Genomic DNA, 14,905 nt, shown 5'->3' on the forward strand with positions numbered 1-14,905 from the left:
AAACACAGCGTAAAGGGCAGGGGTAACTTCCCCATAACTTTTATAACCATGGCGGAGTCTCCGAGGTAACGGCCTGGTGTTTTCCTTAATCACGGCAATTACGGCGTTATCCACGCAAGACACATTTTTTCCAAACCAGCAGAAGAAGAAAGGTCACGATAACAGATTAAAAGACCCTTATACCTCCCGAAACTAGTCGGGTAATGACTTGGGGGCTGCGTATACCATGCCCGTTGGATAAAATTTCTTTTTCTTCAAAGATCAAGATGAAGATGGAACAAATGTAGATTGAACCTCAGCTTGATTCTTCAATTCAACCTAAGGCTCGGGGGCTACTCCATATGGAGTGCGATTTTCATCGCACTCCCATATAAAGGTTTGAAGACATACTTCTCAGAAACAACGTCAGATGAGGCTAGAGTACCTTCCAGCCACATGACAGCACTCAAGTACTCGAAGACTTGGCCATGACCAAAGTACTCAATGAGCACTAGAAACTAAGTCGAGCAATATTTGCAGAAGTACCCGAGGCTGTTACATTTGACTACAAAGTACTCGGGGGCTTGTCGGGTATACATCCATGGGCCTACTAGAAGGTTTGTACGGATCCATATGAGGAAAAGTACACCGATACATATCAGAACATGGAGACTACGGTACAAGGTGGCGTGGCCTACATGAACTACCAGGAGACTAGTCATAGACAAGGAAACTACTCTTCCGAACTAGAGTAAAACTCTGTAGTCGTATCCGACTAGTACTCTTGTGAAACAACTACCCCGTAACCCTGCTCCCCCAAATTATAAGGGTGGGCAGGGACCCCCTCCAGACAAGTTCAATCCAATACAAGTGAACAACACACAGGATACAGGGTATTACGTGATCTAGTGGCCCGAACCTATCTAAATCGTGTGCCTACGTACACTATCTAGCTCCTGATTTCGGCGACACCCACCAACAAAAAACTCTACCTCGGGTACTCCCTTGTTAGGTTGCCGAGTTAAAACACCGACAGTCACTAACCATTTCAAGTTGAGACTCAAAAGAATGAGGGTCATGCCATGCCCAAAAAAAACATGGGAGCTTCACCAACTCTACACTTGGGAACTCTTTGGTGATGGAACGCACCCTAATGGAGACTCCAACATCACACACTTGATCGTTGGTGTAGTAAGACACAAAGGTCTAAGTGTGGGGGAGATTGGTGAGCACCTCACAACAGGATCCATCCGTACCAAAGATAGTGCTAGTTCTGCCTTGCTAAGAAAAGAAGAAAGAAAAAGAAAAAAAGGAAAAGAGAAAAGGAGGAAAAGGATGAGAAAAAAATAAAAAGAAGGAAAGAAGAGAGACAAAAACAAAGAAGATGGAAAAAAATAAAAAAAAAGAAAGGAAGAAGAAGAGAGTACATGAAAGCCGGCGAGCTCCCCACAGATCAAAGGCTGCATTATTTGCGCGCCTTCAAATCATGGCATTGCACCTTGGTAGATACCATTTTTCCGCTTGGTTCCACCTACCTTGCTCTCGCCAATGCGTACAAGCCTTGGCTTAGTCTTCATCCGATCCCGGCTCTGCATAGCTTCACTCTAGCATCCCCTACGCACATACAAAAAAGATGAATGCTCCTCTTCCTTTCTAGGCCTTTGCTGCTCCACTCCATTTAGCACATGCTCTCATGCATGAGAGGAGACACACTTTGCGCCTCCATGCCTACAGCATTGTGCCAACGGATCATGCCACCAAGGCCCATGGTTCCTATTCACTAGGCTCATGTGAGACCTAGCAGTATTTCTTACCCAAACTGTCCTGGTCAAATGCCTTCCCTCACTGAAACAAAGGAGTCATTGTCGGTGTTTTAGACCGGCAACCTGCCTAGGGGGTACCCTAGGTGGTCTTTTGTGCAGTAAGGATCATCGAGAATCAAGGAATCAATGGTGACGCAAGGAACATGATTTAGACAGGTTCGGGCCGCTAGATCGCGTAATACCCTACATCCTGTGTGTTGGTTTGTATTGATTTTAGATGAACCAGAGTTGTTCTATTTGAGGGGGGTCCCTGCCCGCCCTTATATGCACACGAGGGTAGGGTTACAAGTCTGAATCCTAGTCGAATACTGCTACAGAGTTCTACTTGGTATGGCCCGAATAGTTTTCTATACACATACTTGACTAGTCCGAGTGGGATACACCTATCCCTTGTCCTGATCATATCCGAGTACATCCCTTAGTGGGCCGTCCAGGGTCTACTCGTGGGCTTGGGATGCATGCCCGACAAGCCCCCGAGTACTTTGTAGTCGTGCGCCACAGTCTCGAGTACTGTGGGCACTATCCGAGCAGTTTTGTCATAGAGGTTGGAGTGTCCGAAGTTCTCGAGTACTGTCGCGTGGCTGGAAGGTACTCTTCTTGTTCCTTTGAGTTGCTTCTGTTCCGAGAGTTTTTACATGGTAGTGCGATGTCAATCGCACTCCATATGGAGTAGCCCCCGAGCCTTAGGTTGAGTCAAAGAGTCAGGCTTATGGTCGATCCTGCTTTTTGACTATTTTACCCTCGGCAATCTGAAAAAGAAAATTCTAACCATCGAGTATGGTACCCGCAGCCCCCGAGCACTTAGGCGATTTTTGTCGTTGAAGTGGTCAACAAACCGTTGAAAAGAGTAGCCGTTGGGTGTTTAAGGCAATTAATCTGATTAAAATCCACCCGTTGCGTAACTGACACTTAGAATTCGGAGGTGACGGAGATATAACTGGAGGGCCCCTTTCGGTTAGGTTTACGCCCTACTGTAGTCAGATTTGTTTCTCTTCTTCCTACTTTTCCATTTCTCAAGTGCCGCCACCACCATTGTTGTTCTTTGAGAGAGATCCGAGGGTGAGTGCTGTAATGACCCTGGTCAAATCATTCGAGTTAATCTTAATCCGAGTCTCAAATTTCCTCTATCTCAGTTTTTCCCGAGCAGGAGTGCTCTACTCCAGTTCCTGTTCCCAACCCCTGAAGACCCGAACTCACCCCGCCAGTTCCATCTAAGTCTCCCCAACCGTGTCCCTTTCAATCTTGAACAGAGGAGAAACCGAAACTGACCAGTGGACCCGCAATCTTTTCCCAGATCTCCCAAGGCAGACGCACTCGAGCGGCCTGCACCATTTCAGAGCTCCCCCGCCGGGTGGCTCAACTTCTCTAACGCCCGCCGCTTCACCCAGTCGCCGATCATGACAGAATGGATTCTCGCGCCCTCCTCCCCAATCACAGCGGAAGCCCCTCTGCAACCCTTTCTGCAGCGCCTCGTCTCGCTCGCGCCCTCGCTGGCCGCGCCTTGGTGCTCCGACGCCGCTGTGGCAGAGCTTTGCCGCCTGCTGCATCCAAACTGCCTCGCAGCTCGCGCCCATCATCATCTCACCGGATCCCCGGCTACAAGGCCCGATGCCTTCTGGCTTTTCCGCCGCCTCTACACAGTCGTGCTCGCCCGTGCAGCTGCAGCCGCCTGTCTTTTCACCGGTTGCAACCTCGCTTGTAGTGCCGTTCCCCCTGTCACACCCATCAGATCCACCACACGACGACGCTCGCCTCCACCAAACCTCAACCACCGGCAAAACCGCGCCTGCGCCGCCTTGTCTCCCATGCCCAATAGTCGAGGACGCTATCTCCGAAGTCCTGTTCCGCCGCCCATCGCTGCTCAATCACCGCCATGGCAGCGCACTCCCCCTTTTCTTCCGATCTTCATGCTACTCCAACTTGTTCTCTCTTCCGCACAGCTATAAAAGGGAATGTCAGAGCCCTACTGGAGTTTCCTTCGCCATTGTTGCCTCCCCGCCTTGTTCCTCTGTTTTGTGCTCGAGCGTCGCCACCTAAGTTCTTGAGGAACTCTCATAATTGCTCAACACCCGCCCTCCCAATCCACCCAGCCGCTTGCTCCTCCGCGCTGTGCTAGAGCTTCCTTGTTGCTCACAAGAAGCTCCGCCGCCGCCAGAGCACCGCCGGACATCGCCGCCACCCAAGCCTTAGTGCCTAAGACCTTCCGCCCAAGTCTACTCCTTCCCGACCCCAACAGGCTTCACCTATAAACCGAAGATAAGCTGCCGACCCCTTACCGGTTCGCCCGACCCTACCTGTTCACCCGACCCCTCTTTCCGTCTCGCCCAACCCTGTCTGTTAGCCGACCCCTATCTGCTTAGCCCGAGGGCTCGGCCGTATCTTTTTCCTTGACCCGAGGGTATCTGTGTAAGATTTTAGGGACTTCTCTGTAATAGATCTGAGGACCCCAAACACACGTTAAGGCTTAAGGGTCAGATCATAAGTTTCTTCCAATCTAACCCTTGGTCTTGTTCTGTATCCACTGAAGCTTGAACCCCCACACTCTTTTACATAGCTTTGCTACAAGTTTCTGGGCTAAGACTTGCGAGTGTTGCTGTTGAGATAACCGTCTAAACACTAACTCCTGCATTGCATTCGTGTAGAGTTTCATCTTGCTGACGGCGTCTACGACCTACACCCGGTGCCAGAAGACGAAGCTGTAGCTAAGCTACCAGTTACAGAAGCCGAAGTCGCCCCAGCTTAAGACCAGCTTCCCTCCCCTCCGCCTGAAGGCAAGCCCCGGAGCATGAACCCCAAAGTTTCCCAAACTTGCGCATGCCTTCTCTCTCATGTTTGTGCATTTATGTATAGGAGTTGTTTGCAACCTTAGATGCATGACATAGTGCCTTTGATTCGAACACTAGTTGTTGGACCGAGTAGTTGCTATGCTTAAATAGGAAGCGGTAAAAGTCGAGTGATTTCCTGTCACTCGCGAGTTCTAGGAGTTGGTTGTTCTCCTTCTGTTACAACTATAAGGACGATGGATGGGGCAGGGTTTTGGTTAACTCTTTGGTGGTCGGTTGATCGCCCCGTCTGTCTATGGAATCTGTTAAGGCTCGACAGTGGTGGTGTTCGTGATCAAGTGTTTGAAAGTACTAATCTCACACCTATTATGGGATGGGGAAGCCTAGTACCTCATTGAACTAGGGCGTGGCTTATACCCCTGCTGTCCCTGGAATGAGGTTCCCATGGTGCATCATGTGGGTGCAAGTGCAGCCACAGTACGGTAGAGGCCGGGACTGTGGAGCATTGCATGCCAAGGGAAGTTTGGACCTGACACGTGCCTGGGAATTGATAGGGACGGCCGACACAGGAAGCGACCCTTGTGGTGCGCGGATGTCGTGAGATTAGGTTCGCCATGCATGGTTAAGAAACTTGAATCGATTCGTCTGCCTCTCACAGTTTGAGACTGCTTGATCGCTATGCTACACTGAGTAATGAAGGAGTCTGATGATGATATGGTCTTGATGATGAGCTTATATACATAAAGTTGGATCTATGTTTGCTTAGAGTAAGATGCCAACGTAGACTGGTTAATGAACTTAGAAACTGAGCTAAAACTTGAAAGCAAGGACCTAACGTAGTAGCTTTTGGCAAACAAACCCCTCAGCCAAAGAGCCTTGCATGTCTAGACGTGGTGGAGTAGTTTTACCACCGGTCGGTTAAATCTTGTTGAGCTTAGCAGCTCAGCCTGGTTTGTGGCTTGCTTTTCAGGTGAAGTCGCAGCTCCTGAGTTTGCTCCCGTTGGCACTTGGCTGCCCCAGCTCCCTCCGGGTTGGACGGTTGAGTGGGACCCTTCCTCGGACGGCGAGGAGAGGGATCACTGATGTCCTGATCGGCCTCATCAGGGACATCCGACCCCGGCGCTAGCTTCCGCTATTTTTACCTTTCCGCTGCTTTTGGAATCATGTAAAACTCTGATTTTTGTTTGGATGTTGAACTAAACTGTCAAGCTTGTTTAACTCAGTGGATCTGTTGTATTCTCTGGAACCGCTCGCCTTCGTGTGAGTTTTGCTAATCCAGTCCTGTAAGTGGTTAAATCGAAGGAAATTCGACGGCACTTCGAGTAAACTTGACTAAGGCATGAGTGTCGCGTGTCAGGCGACTTAACCGTGCTTTAATCAAGGTAATCCGAAGTGGATCCGCCACAGCTGGTACCAGAGCAGGTTTAGCACAGAGAACACAATAGGTCCTAAACACTTTTTTTTGAAGTAAAATTTGCAAGAAATTGTTGAAAAATTTCGTACGACCGATAAGGATGACCTTAGTACGAGAGGCCCTAGGGGATTTTAGGGTTATTTTAGGTGGCTATTATTTATTGGTTATTTTGCTAACCCCCATCACTTCGCCACGTGTATCATACGTGTGCCGAGTTCCACATCACGAGTATGCGAGGGTTGATAGGGAGTTCTATTCAAAGGACCCTATCGTCGCGGTTGTTTCGCCCACGTCTATCATATGTGTGCAGATTCCGTGTGTTAATTCATACGAAGGGTGGTATGGTTCGATTCCAACGAGCCTATCATCACGGTTGTTCGCCCACGTCTATTATACGTGCACTGATTCCGCATCTCGAGTATGCGAAGGGTTATACGGTTCCATTCAAAGGAGACCTATTCCCACGGTTGTTGCACTGTCCATGCAGCCTTAAATGCATGGGTGCCGTTTCTATAGTGAACAGTACTTCTTGGGGACGCTTTCGTGGGTGCTGGTATGAAAGGTTGATGTGGTGGTGTTTTCTGCAGGTACCCTAACCGCATTCTCTTAGGAGGCGCTACTAGAACCCGACTAGATATTATAGGGAGAAACGTACTGGTTGCCTTGCCACTGGCACTGACTACGTAAGACCAAAGTTTTGGCAGTTGTTTTGGTTGAGAGGACGAAGTAGGCCGTGCATGCGACATGAACTGAAATCTGTGAACCCACCTCTCTAAAGCAACCAAGCCTTGGTTAAAGCCCTTCTCCGGTTTAAGGATTTCTAGCTTCCTTTCCAGCTTGTGCTTTGGTCAAATCCGAGTACTTTTTCTGTCTAACCTGTTCTTCTTCTTAGAGTTTCTATCTCACGTCGGTTCGGTTTTTGGTTCCAGATGGCTGCTCCCGGACACGTGCTGTACGGCGCTGACGGCATTTCCCACTCTACTTGCCTACACTTTGAGGGTTTTCCTGCTATTCTGTGGGACACCTTAAGGTGGTTTGGGTATCAGTCCCCGCCTTTGTACGTGGGATGGATGTACCAGGAGCACGGAGTACAGAGGTGCAACGTGCAGGTGGTGGTGCCTCCACCCCCTGTGCAGCCCGAGTGGCCCCAGCTCGGAGTCTCGACTTGTGGGCACACTTTGGAGGATACGTGGGAATCAGCTGCTCTGCAGATCCTCACCCAGTTCTATCAACTACACCCGCTGGAGGTCACTTTGGACCCAATCGGCTTGTTCCCCTCCAGGGATCGGCTAGACCCGGCGTGGTTGGATCGCGTCAACAACATGGAAGTGTTGGCAGCCTCCCATTCACTGGTCACCATCTCCACCACCACTAGATGCATGTCAGCCTTGTACCGGCTGATTGAGCTTCAAGGCCGAGCGATGTCTGTCTTGGCTCGGATAGCCATAGACACCCAAGGGCTTTTCAACGCCGCCAAGAGAGACTTGGTGGGACAAACATATCAACTCATCCAGAGAGGCATACAGATCCATGACATGCAAGACCGAATCTCCGAGCTCGAGGGAGAAGTGACGAACCTTGTGGATGGCATCATCGAGCTGTCCGAAGAGAAAATGGAGGTCGAGATGGAGCTAGTAGTTGCTAATGCTTATCTGGACAAGCACCACGCGGAGCTTGATGCTATACATGCCCTTGAGATGCAGCTGGATGAACAAGAGATCCCGAGGAAGTAATGGGAGCGTCCAGCATAGACATTGAGGATGGCGACGCCCCTTCTCCGACTCACAGTGTACCCTCATAGATTGAGAGCTGTAGGAATCTAGTCTTTTGTTGTACTCCTCAGCAACCTAAGTTTTGGATAGTGATGTAATAGGTTAGCCTTGAGTTGAGTTTTCTCCTGTGTTTTGGGGAACAACAATGCAATGACCTCAGTGAAATCAGACCTTAACTTGACCTTTGACTCTTCGTGCGACACGCCTTGGATGCTAAGTTGTGTGAGTTTGTGCTGTGACCACACACCCCTTTTCTGTGGGTCTGTCCAAAGCTTGGCCAACCCCAAGTCGCAAGGTCAGATGCGCTCGGCTCCTCAAGGCAGTTCTCCGCCTCACCCGACCCCTTGCTGTGCAGTTAGCTTCCCTCAACCACTAGTTGCACTGTTTCGCTTCGCCCGACCCCTTGGCCTAAGGACGGATATAGTGGATCTCCTGGAATATGGTTATGGTTCGTCCGAAGTTGTGTGCAGAACTAAGATAGTTGCTAACTAAGAGGGCCAGAGGAAGTGTGTATCTCCTTACTAAGAAATGTGTTGTGTTGCAGTATTGGCAAGAGTCTCAATTGCGGATTTAACATATGTGTTCCCACATGATTGGAATACTTCTGAGGTTATGGAATTAATGGAATGTTGACTCTTGCAGATGGCGCATCGCACCCGATCTGGCTCGGTGCCCAGCGGTAGCGAGTAGAGGCAGGATCTACCTCCGCCTCCGCCCCCACCTTCACTGGAAGCCCTCCTAGCGGCTCAAACTGAGCTGCTAAGGCACACTGTACAAGGGCAACAACAGCAGCCCTATGGGGGAAGAGCCCATCAACCACCCCAAGTTGCTCGTTACAAAGACTTCTTGAGCATGCAACCCCCTCTGTTCCAGAAGACACAAGACCCGCTCGACGCCGACACCTGGATTCATGCCATCGAATCCAAGTTCTCCCTCCTCACCGCCCATTGCCTGGAGGAGAACAAGGCTCAATTCACTGTGCAGCAACTACGTGGTTCTGCCCTCCTTTGGTGGGATCACTACCACGCCATGCAGCCGGCCGACCGCGTCGTCAGTTGGGACGAGTTTAAGATGGCGTTCAGGAGCCATCATATCCCTGAAGGTCTCCTGGAGCATAAGCTCAACGAGTTCTTGGCCCTTACCTAGGGAAATCGAGATGTCCTACACTACGCGCAGGCTTTCAATGATTTGTGCCAGTACGCTAGATACCATGCGGACACAGATGAGAAGAAGCAGGACAGGTTCCGCAGAGGGCTAAGCTTGAGCTTAGGGAAAGGTTAAACCCGATAAGGGTGAATACGTACAACGAGTTGGTCAACTTGGCCATCTCACAAGAGGACTGCATGAAGGCTCTGGCAGCCGAGAGGAAGAGGAAGGCTCCACTACCAATGCCCAGCCCACCTACACAATGTTTCAGAACGATTCCATCGCAGGCACCCAGCCGACCCTAGCAGCCAGGAAGATCGGTTGCCCGACCCCCACCATCAGCAGCACTTCATTTTCCGGGTTATCAACCTCAGGCACCGCGGCCGACCCTACCGCCGCCACCGCGCCCAGCAAATGGTAACCGCTGCTTCACCTATGGCAATGTGGGGCATTTCGCCAAGGACTGCCCCAGGAATCAGAATCAGTGCCCGGGGCAGAGCAATGCGATGCTCAATAAAGGGAAGAGGCCCAAGATGCAAGTTCGCCAAGGTCGGCTGAACTTCACCACCGCAGCAGAGCTTCCTGAAGGTGCACCGATATTGACGGGTACCTTTCTTATTCACAGTCTTTCAGCTTTAGTTTTGTTTGACTCAGGAGCCTCACATAGTTTTATTGGAAGAAAGACTAGTGACAAACATGGGCTAAAGGAATGCCAAACAAGAGGATCTTTAGGATATCCACCCCAGGTGGGGTAATCACATCTGATAGGGTGAGTGTTAATGTGCCTATCCAGCTAGGCCGAAACCTTTTTAAGGAGAATCTTGTTATTCTCGATCTGGAGGGAATTGATGTCATCCTAGGAATGGATTGGATGACTAGGCACTAGGTTGTGTTAGATATCCCAGCCCGAGCTATCAACGTCAACTCACCCCACCAAGGCCCCTCTGTCGTCCTTTTGCCACGCCAAGAAGATGTGAATTCTTATGCATATCCCGCAATGGAAACCCGACTGGAGGACATCCCTATAGTTTGTGAGTACCCCGACGTGTTTCCCGATGTTTTGTCGGGCATGCCGCCCGATAGAGATGTGGAGTTCTCCATAGAGTTGATCCCCGGCACCGCCCCTATCTCCAAAAGACCTTATAGGATACCACCCACTGAGCTGGCCGAGTTAAAAGCCCAGTTGAAGGATCTGTTGGAAAAAGGCTTTATCCGACCCAGCACTTCACCTTGGGGTTGCCCAGCCCTGTTTGTGAAGAAGAAGGATGGGAGTCTACGCATGTGTGTGGACTACCGACCTCTCAATGCGGTGACTGTCAAGAACAAGTATCCACTTCCCCGCATTGATGTTCTGTTTGATCAGCTAGCTGGAGCAAGAGTATTCTTCAAGATCGATCTTCGTTTCGGTTATCAACAAATCAAGATCAGACCCTGTGACATTCCCAAGACTGCCTTCTCCACCAGATATGGACTCTATGAGTACCTGGTCATGTCTTTTGGACTCACCAATGCACCCGCTTACTTCATGTATCTCATGAATTCGGTGTTCATGCCCGAGTTGGACAAGTTTGTGGTGGTGTTCATTAATGATATCCTAGTGTACTCGAAGAACGAAGAAGCACATGCCGATCATCTTCATGTGGTTCTTCAACAGTTGAAGGATCATCAGCTTTATGCCAAGTTCTCAAAGTGTGAATTTTGGCTAGATAGTGTCAAGTTCTTGGGACACACTTTCTCCCGGAATGGCATAGCCGTTGACCCCAACAAGGTGCAGGAAGTCATGGACTGAAAGCCTCCCACTTCAGTTCACCAGATCCAAAGTTTTCTTGGATTGGCAGGCTACTATCGGTGTTTTATTCCGGATTTCTCCAAGATAGCTAAGCCGATGACTGAGTTGCTAAAGAAAGAGGTCAAATTTGTGTGGAATGACAAGTGTGAAGAAGCCTTCAACACCCTGAAATGCTTGCTGACCTCAGCCCCAGTTTTGGCTCAACCTAACCCTTCTAGGCCGTTTGACATGTACTGTGACACCTCTGGCACTGGACTTGGGTGTGTTCTTATGCAAGACAATCGAGTCATTGCCTATGCCTCACGGGCGTTACGACCTCATGAGCTGAACTATCCGACCCATGATCTTGAGTTGGCAGCAGTGATACATGCCTTAAAAATGTGGAGGCACTATCTGATGGGCACCCACTGCAACATCTACACTGATCACAAGAGCCTCAAATACGTCTTCACTCAAGCCGACCTCAACATGCGACAAAGAAGATGGTTAGAGCTGATTAAAGATTACGACTTGGAGGTACATTATCACCCCGGCAAGGCCAACGTAGTGGCAGATGCTCTTAGCCGCAAGACCCATTGCAATTGCTTGTCGACAACCAACTTCACAGAGACTCTGTGCCATGAGGTGGGAAAACTTAATTTGGAAATTGTTTCCCATGGAACCCTCGGACACGTCTTCCTTGAGTCTGCTTTGGAGGACCAAATTGGGATGGCACAGTTAAAGGATGAGGAAGTAAGGCGAATCAAAAGGAAGATTTCATGGAAGGATGAGGGGTATAAGAAATTCCGACTGGATGAGAAAGGAAGGGTGTACTTTGAGAACCGACTTGTTGTTCCATTCGACCCTACCCTTAGGAAGCAACTCCTAGATGAAGCTCATCTCTCCAAGTTCTCAATCCACCCCGGCAGCAATAAGATGTATCATGATCTCCGTCAAATCTTCTGGTGGAGTGGAATGAAACCAGAGATTGCATGATATGTTTCAGAATACGACACCTGTCAACGTGTCAAGGCCAGCCATTTAAAGGTAGCAGGTACCCTGCAGCCCCTTCCTATTCCCTCTTGGAAATAGGAAGACATCAGCATGGACATCATTGTTGGACTACCCCTTACATCGCAGCGGCATGATTCCATTTGGGTGATTGTGGATCGTCTTACCAAGATTGTCCACTTTCTTCCGGTTCACACCACCTACCGTCCAAGAAATATGCAGAGTTGTATCTTGACCACATTGTTTCCCTGCACGGTGTGCCTAGGACGATCATATCTGATCGAGGAGCTCAGTTTGTAGCGCGTTTTTGGGAACAACTACAAGCATCAATGGGCACCAAGCTCATTCGTAGCTCGACTTATCACCCTCAAACCGATGGTCAAACCGAAAGGGTAAATCAGATCCTTGAAGACATGTTGAGAGCTTGTGTCATCCATTATGACAAAAATTGGGATAAGTGCTTACCATTGGCAGAGTTCTTCTATAACAATAGCTACCAGACTAGCTTGAAGATGGCACCATTTGAAGCCCTCTATGGTCAAAAATGTCGGACGCCATTGAATTGGTCACAAGTTGGCAAAAGACAGACCTATGGCCCTGACTTAGTAGTAGAAGCAGAAGAACAAGTGAAGGTAATTCAAGCAAATCTCAAAGCCGCCCAGTCTCAACAGAAGAGCTACTCCGACAGGAGAAGAAGACCCCTGCAGTTTGATATTGGTGATCATGTGTATCTTCGAGTCTCCCCGACCAAAGGAGTGCAACGGTTTGGAGTAAAAGGGAAATTGGCTCCCAGTTACATTGGCCCTTATGAGATTGTGGAAATTTGTGGACCCGTTGCTTACCGGATCCAACTCCCATAACAGCTTTCTGCCATACATGATGTTTTCCATGTCTCCCAACTGAAGAAATGTGTCCAAGTCCCAACTGAGATCTTAGGGCAGGAGCAACTTCAGATCGAACCCGACCTGACTTATGCGGAGTACCCGGCCAAACTTCTTCACCATAAGGAGAGACGCATCTGATGACAAGTGGTGAAAATGTACAAAATCCTATGGAACAACCACACAGAGGATGAAGCAACATGGGAAACCGAAGAGTATTTGAACAAGCTTTTTCAAGGTTATCTTTCCAACCAAGGAGGTAAGGGCAGCATGCCCCCATTGGTCGCTCTTACACCCGAATCTCAGGACGAGATTCTTTTTCAGGGGGGTAGGCTGTAACGACCCTGGTCAAATCATTCGAGTTAATCTTAATCCGATTCTCAAATTTCCTCTGTCTCAGTTTTTCCCGAGCAGGAGTGCTCCACTCCAGTTCCTGTTCCCGACCCTGAAGACCCCAACTCACCCCACTAGTTCCATCTAAGTCTCCCCAACCGTGTCCCTTTCAATCTTGAACAGAGGAGAAACCGAAACTGACCGGTGGACCCGTAATCTTTTCCCCGGATCTCCCGAGGCAGACGCACTCGAGCGGCCTGCACCGTTTCAGAGCTCCCCTGCCGCGTGGCTCAACTTCTCCGACGCCCACCGCTTCGCCCAGTCGCCGGCCACGACAGAATGGATTCTCGCGCCCTCCTCCCCAATCGCAGCGAAAGCCCCTCTGCAACCCTTTCTGCAGTGCCTCGTCTCGCTCGCGCCCTCGCCGGTCGCGCCTTGGTGCTCCAACGCTACTGTGGCAGAGCTTTGCCACCTGCTGCATCCAAACTGCCTCGCAGCTCGCGCCCGTCATCATCTCACCGGATCCCCGGCTGCAAGGCCCGATGCCTTCCTGCTTTTCCGCCGCCTCTACACAGTCGCGCTCGCCCGCGCAGCCGTAGCCGCCTATCCTTTCACCGGTTGCAACCTCGCTTGTAGCACCGTTCCCTCTGTCACACCCATCAGATCCACCACACGACGACGCCCGCCTCCACCAAACCTCAACCATCGGCAAAACCACGCCTGCGCCGCCTTGTCTCCCGTGCCCAATAGCCGAGGATGCTACTCCGAAGTCCTATTCCGCCACCCATCGCTGCTCAATCGCAGCCATGGCAGCGCACTCCCCCTTTTCTTCCGGTCTTCGTGCTACTCCAACTATTTCTCTCTTTCGTGCAGCTATAAAAGGGAATGCCAGAGCCCTACTGGACTGGTGTTGGTACTTGATTTTCAGTTCATTCAGCCACGAAGTCGACCAAAGCTTGGGATTTGATAGCTATCCTTGGCTTGAAGTCCAAGGTGAGAGCTCCGAGTTCAACTGCCCATTTGGAGATTCTGCCCGTGGCATCTCTATTGTGGAGAATTTCATCGAGCGGGAAGTCGGAGATGACTGTGATGTTGTGTTCTTGGAAATAATGGTGCAGTTTTCGGGAGGTGAGCAGAATTGCGTATAAGAGCTTTTGTATCGAAGAGTACCGAGTTTTGGAGTCTGAGAGTACTTCGCTGATGAAGCACACAGGTCATTGGACCTTGTAAGCATGGCGCGGTTCAGACCGTTCGACTACTATTGCCGTGCTGACGACATGAGTAGTAGCTGATATGTATAGGAGCAAGTCCTCATTTGGTGATGGAGCAGTGAGTACAGGAGGCTTTGACAGAAAGTCTTTGAGTTGCATTAGTGCCTTGTCTGCCTCTTCTGTCCATTTGAACTTGTCCTAGCGTTTGAGAAGCTTAAAGAAGGGTAGTCCCCGTTCTCCAAGTCTCGATATGAACCGATTGAGAGTGGCCATGCAGCCTGTGAGTTTCTGCACATCCTTGATACCAGCTGGTGCTTGCATGTTTGTGATGGCAGATATTTTTTCCGGGTTGGCCTCAATGCCGCGATGGCTAATGATGAACCCAAGTAACTTGCCAGAAGGTACTCCGAAGACGCACTTAGTAGGATTGAGTTTCCATCGGAAAGCTCATAGACTAGAGAAAGTTTCCTCCAGATCAGCGATGAGTTCCTCCTGGTTTCTTGTTTTGACGACTACATCATCGACATAAGCTTCGACATTGCGGTGAAGCTACTTTTTGAAGCACATCTGTATAGCTCTTTGATAGGTTGCCCCTGCATTCTTTAGTCTGAAGGACATTGTTTTGTAGCAGAAAGCTTCGAAAGGTGTGATGAAAGCTGTTTTGGTTTGATCTTCTTCCTTGAGGCTTATCTGATGATAGCCGGAGTAGTAGTCGAGAAAGCATAGTGAAGCGCACCCAGTGGTGGAGTCGACCACTTGATCGATCCTAGGTAGTCCGAAAGGA

Source organism: Setaria viridis, chromosome 4 (assembly GCF_005286985.2).
Source record: "Setaria viridis chromosome 4, Setaria_viridis_v4.0, whole genome shotgun sequence".
NCBI classification, from domain to species: Eukaryota; Viridiplantae; Streptophyta; class Magnoliopsida; order Poales; family Poaceae; genus Setaria; species Setaria viridis.